We start from the raw sequence: 6,230 nt of genomic DNA, 5'->3' as shown, positions 1-6,230 counted from the left end.
TGTTGAGATTCATTGTCATGACTTGTTGATGATCTGATACAGGTGCCATATTTTCACAAATAATACATGCTTCATTGTCCTGACTCATTCAATAATATTTAGCATGCTTGTTTTCCCATGGGTTTTACTACCTACAACTGTAGACACCTTTGGCTTTCTTGCATGATCACACATTTTGCATTATTAAACATAACCCTAGAGCTCTTGTGGTATTTTGTCACATTTTGTCACAGAGTTGCCTCTATGCCACTGCTTTCATCTAGCTTAGCTGGGTCGAAATTGAATGGCATTTCACCAATCTCCTGGAACAATGGCACATTGGTCGAAATCATTACATACCCATTACATTCAGAATTATGATATACAGAGGCCAAGGGTGAAGTTAGACTTTCATTTTTCTTGTCTTCCTGGCAAAGATAACATATGCTCCAGTCGGTCTTTCTTTTGCAGTGATTGAATTTACACTTTCCATGATGAGTTCTTGACTAAGGCTGAGGTGCTATCCTTTTGCCACCTCAGTCTGAATCATATGCACATTGATGTATGGGATACAACTAGGTTCGGTAACCCTACAGCTAGCCTGACCATTCATCCAGTGCCATTGAAGTTCTGTGTGATCTGTACACCATGGTAAGTACATGAGCAAGCCATGTAAAGCACCATTTACCCTTGGCTTTTCTCTCCCATGCTGGCACCTCCAGTCAATTTAGGCGCAGCTGTCTAACTGGATCTACTAACTATTTCTAATTTATACTTACTAATTGATATGGGGTTATCAGACAGCATTTAGGAGACTAAACTACTAAACTGCACTAATGCAAAGCTAGGTACAGCATAAGTAAAGCAAGATTAGCTGACACTGAATGCCACGCTGAGTACCACATCGTGAAGCAGCCAATGTGCCCTGGATGTGCGCTGACATTCACTCTATTAAACTAAAACTAAAGATAAAACCATCAACTAGTTTATATATAGACTTGCAAACTATCATGTTGAAAAGGAATACATTTTTCCATGCCTACTGAATCCTGAGATGCGATTATTCAAGGCTTTTGGCTGCAATGTTAGATGCTATCGTATGCTATATGAAATCTTGAACAGAAATACATTTCACTTTCGCTTGGTGACTCTACCTAAAATATATAAAACCTAAACAAATGCATAAAAACATGACCAGGTGCACACGAGTCCAAAACGGCAGCCATTTTGGAATTTTGAGTCATTTTTAAAAAGTAGCCCATGGAGAAGATACGTACCAAATTTCATGTTTGCATCATCATTAACTGAAGTATTTTAGTGAAAAAAATATTCTATCTGCTGCACTATACAATAAACGCTTTATTACAATTGTTAAAAACGGTAAGATGTAAAAACCCATGAAATAAGACAATTGTATAAAAAAAAATCTTATTATCCCCAGGAAGCCCCTTCAGGATCAAAACAAACAAAATGATAAATATCGACGAAGTTTCATCGGTACAATCGCGTTTTCTGTATGGATAGCGGCCCATGAAGCTCTCAGCCAAATCCGGTGGTTGCTTGTCCTATAGCGTTGCCAGTTGCACGATTAAAACATTAACTACTGGGGAAAGAGGCCTGTATTTGATGTTTAGTGATTGGAGGGTAGATAATCTCCACGCCCATTTGCAGCTCTCTAGACTCAGTAGTTTTTAAGATCTGAGGTCGGACAGAAAAAGTGCGGACGGAAATACAAAGCAGGCACAATATTTTTTTCCCCCACAGAAAACTAAAAAGGGGTTGTGGTAAATTTAATAAGAATAATCGATAGTCACGAGTCCAGACAGTAATAAACAAACATAGTTTAATGAACTTACCAAGCAATTACTTACATGCCGATAATGTCAATTATAGATCAAAGAGACACTTGCGAAGGTTGCAAATCGAATTGGCCTCACAAAACGAATTGCCCAAAAATATTTATTGATGAGGAATCGCAGATCACTAACCAACCCGCAGCCATGGAAAGGTAAACTCACGCACTTGCAGCTTTCATATGATAGAAACCAGAATGAATCTTTGTTGCTCAGAAACGTAATCGTTAATAGGGACGCTATTCCGGATTAAAATTTAAGTCCTTAAGCTTAGTTACGGAAATGAAAATTTAACTAATGACGCTGGAACAAATAATGTAGCAGGCAAAACTAGAAAAAAAAAATTGACCCGCATACAGGAGAAAAAATAATGCAGCAGAGCAAAAGGAAGAACAAAAAACTGATTCTTCACTTAAACCAGAAAATATGAAAATATCATAATTAACATATATGACGCCATGACTGAGAATAAGATCATCGAGGACAGGTGGAAAAATGTTACCTTGTCCACATACTACGGGTACGAGTTCGAATCTTCCCTTGGGATCAGATTAGATCCATTTCTTTCTTTATTTCTCTATTTGGAACGAGGTTTTGCTGTGACACGGGTTTCTAAAGTGTGAAGGATTTCAAGCAGTTAAGAGGGCATTGTGGTTAACAATAGTAGTATATGATATGATAATGTTTGTGATATATATATAATATAATATATATAATATTTATATTAATCTAGATATATATTAGATATATGTATAATTATATTATATTAAGATTATTATATAACATATATATTAGATTATAGAATATAACTTATATTTATATATATATGATATATATGTTTTGATATTATATATATTATATATATAATATATATATATATATATATAGATATATATATAGTATATATATCCTTTGCTTTTCCACATGGCTACAAGCTAGACACTACCTAACGCCATTTGGGTGCATCTCCCTTTATTAAGAAGCGGAGACCAGCGATCACAGACGGTAAGTGCGGACGTAGTGTGGGCAGTTAATTTGATCTCTTTTACTGTATTTTTCATCTGTGTTCTGTGCGAACGTTCATAGCTGTCACTTGCCATCCCCTCACAGCCGTGCCCCCCTGTTCTATGAAGCTAATGTAATTTAAGGGCTGTGATACCCTTGCATGTTGTTTACTAGTGCTCATTGCTTGAATGACCTCCCGGTATTAAGCAGTCGCTAGGAGACATTACTAGGGGAGATCACATTAGTCGGTATCTGTGTTTCACACCCTACCATTCAATACAGTAACTTTATGTGAAGTAATTCTGTCATTTCTTGCCCTTTGACGGAATTCTGGGAATGTAAGATTTATATCAAAGCATGCATGAAAATTTGGCGGCATCACCGCATTTGATCAGTATTTTGTGTCGCGTGTGTATTTATTAACCGATACCTCACTCCAGGTATCCTGACGCTTTCATCCCTGCTTTGAAAGGTGGATTTCTTTATCCTTAAACGCTCTGGACACCTGCTACCCGCACTCCAAGTTCTTCCACGTGTCGGCAACCCGATAACTTGATTTTTCAGTAATGAGTCGGACCTTGAGAATCTTAGCATCCTTATGGCGCCCGGGAATACGTCGAGTAATTAATTTGTAAATATATTCCATTTCAAGTGACCCTTAGAAGTTTCCCTTCAAAAGTTCTTTGTATCTGTAACTGGTCTTCAGCGGTAGAGTGTTTGAGAGGTTCACCTCATCTAGGCCCCCTGTCTTTCGAGTATGAAGCGTATCCTAACTGTTGAGTAGAACCTCTAAAGAGGTCCACAATCCTTAATATATATATATACATATATATATATATATATATATATATATATATATATTATTCTTCTTTTTTTAAGGAATTAATGGGATTACAATAACATTCATTATATCAGGAGAGTTATGTACTTACTTCCCTTCAGCACAATACTTGCAAACATGCACAATGGAATTTTTTCTGACAGTTTCACGATCTTTATACAAAGTGGTGGAGGTACATTAAAAAACCCTGATCTATAGTATTGTATATATATATATATATATATATATATATCTAATATATAAGATTATAATATATATATATGTATATAGAATAATATATATATAATCTATATATATATATATATATATATATATATATATATATTCTTATTAGCTGTTACTTTCGTAATGCGTATCATCCTCTCTTTAACTGTATAGCGTGTTGTAAAATTGTTTGCAATATTTTCATATTCCTTATTTATCTTAGAATTAGTGTGTTCTAATAATGTGTGTTCAAATCTTGCAAAACATAATTTAAAAGTCAAGATAACGTAACAATGTAAGGAGAAAAAGAATTAGCATTGTCTGTTCGGAACAGGAAGATATCAGTCACCACTTGGGCTGCGTGGTTCCAATTTTTTTTCTTCTTTTTTTTTTGGTGAACATGCTATGCTTTTACTTGTTTAACACTTGTCTTTTTCGACTAATCACGTGGAAGGATTGCACCATCTTTCGCAAGCATAAAACGTTTCACATACGTCTGATGTCTTTCATTTCATATAAGTAGTTAGAGGTGCTTTTATATTGAAAGGTATCTAATATTACTAGTAATTTAATTCTTGTATCTCTCGATTTGTCCAAAGAGAATTTGTATACTCGTAAGTATCTTAAATTTGGAAATGGAAAGTTTGTGACGTCACTCAAGAAAATGACGAAAGTTAATTTCATTCGAGAAGATTCTATAATCATATCTTTTACTTTAAAAGACATTTATTGTCTTAAATCATGTAAGAATAGATGTTAGTTAAGATTTTAATCTCACTTTTTTTCTACTTATTGATTTGAAAGAGAATTATCACGACACTAGCTGAACTTCGGGTCCAAAATGATTTAAGCCCATTAGGCTTTTATGTCTCGCCCATACTTGAGAGAGACAGAATTCATTCGGAACTTTGAACTAGGGACGTAAAGAGATCCTCTCCCTCTCTCCCTCTCTCCCGCGCCATTTTTAATTTTACATTAACGTAAAGATTTTCTACTTAGTGATTGGTCACTCGTAAATTTTAGATTTCATATTTTTTAGAGTTATTTAGTATTACTTAGTGCTTATTGTGGAATCTGAACAAACATTGTACAAGTGTGTAATGGCGCCTTTTCTTTTCCTTTTTGAAATATTGTGAATTATGGTGAAATTTTGGAACTAGCTGCAGCAGAAAATTGGTACCAAGGTAATGTGTTATTTTAATGTTAAAGTTGCAACTTTATTAAATATTTAAAGGTTTGGTGAAACTTTAATGGTTTGGTGAAACTATTTTATTTTTTACACATTGCAAATTTTGATGTGCTGAGTTTGTTTCTTTTGAGGTGATTTTTTTGAGCATTTATTATTTTTCTTATTGAAGTGATTTTTTTTTTGCATTTATCCATTTTTCTTATTGAAGTGTTTTTTTATGTGCTGTGTGATTAATGCTTTCTTTTTGCAATTTTGGTATTTTCCAAATTTTTCTGTGTTTTCATTTGTATTCACAATTTGATTAACTTAATTGTTTTCATTAATTAATCAGGGTACATTTAATTGAATTTAACACTTGTGAATTGATTTCCATTTACTTAGAATTTTATTCAAGTTTTAGTGTTGTTTAACACTTGTGAATTAATTTCCAAATTTAAGTTATTGTCTAACACCTTTGAATTTCGATTGAATTAATTAATTTTCTTGATTTTTGTGATAAATAAATTTTGATTTAATTTTACTTGATAAATAATTCAATAATTAATTAAACTTTGTGTTGTTTTCAAGTAACAGTAAATTTCCCTGAGCTTGTGGATTTCACTTATAAATTTTGAGTTTGATAATAAATTTTTGTACTTAAAAACTTTATAAGTGTTTTCTTTTTCACCAGTATATTTAATTTTGTTTAGGTAGAAACATAGAGTGGTAATTGAGCTGTTTTCCTTCAATTTAATTGAAGTGAGTTAGAGCCAGGGAAGCAATATGACTTTTAAAATCAGTGAAATACTTATACTTTTATAGTTGTTGATAGAGTGATGCCCTTTAATTAATTTAATTATATATAAGTAAGTTGTTTAAGGGAACACTGTTGCCTTTAGAGTATTCAGTCGTATTTTACCTGTGATGAAGGTTCAGGTGTCTGGCTGTGGTGAGGTAATATTTAATGATTGGTAAGAGTAGTAACCAGATACTTGGCACCTCGTCACGATATATATATATATATATATATATATATATATATATATATATATATATATATATATATATATATATATATACTGAGAGAGAGAGAGAGAGATCAGGGGTTTTCAACTTGTTTTTCACTACGTACACTGGTACTTTTAAAGTCAGAAATGTACCCCTCCACTCCATAAAGAAA

Source organism: Macrobrachium nipponense, chromosome 2 (assembly GCF_015104395.2).
Source record: "Macrobrachium nipponense isolate FS-2020 chromosome 2, ASM1510439v2, whole genome shotgun sequence".
Classification (NCBI taxonomy): domain Eukaryota; kingdom Metazoa; phylum Arthropoda; class Malacostraca; order Decapoda; family Palaemonidae; genus Macrobrachium; species Macrobrachium nipponense.
The sequence above is the reverse complement of the archived record's forward strand: the minus strand, read 5'-3'. Positions refer to the sequence as shown.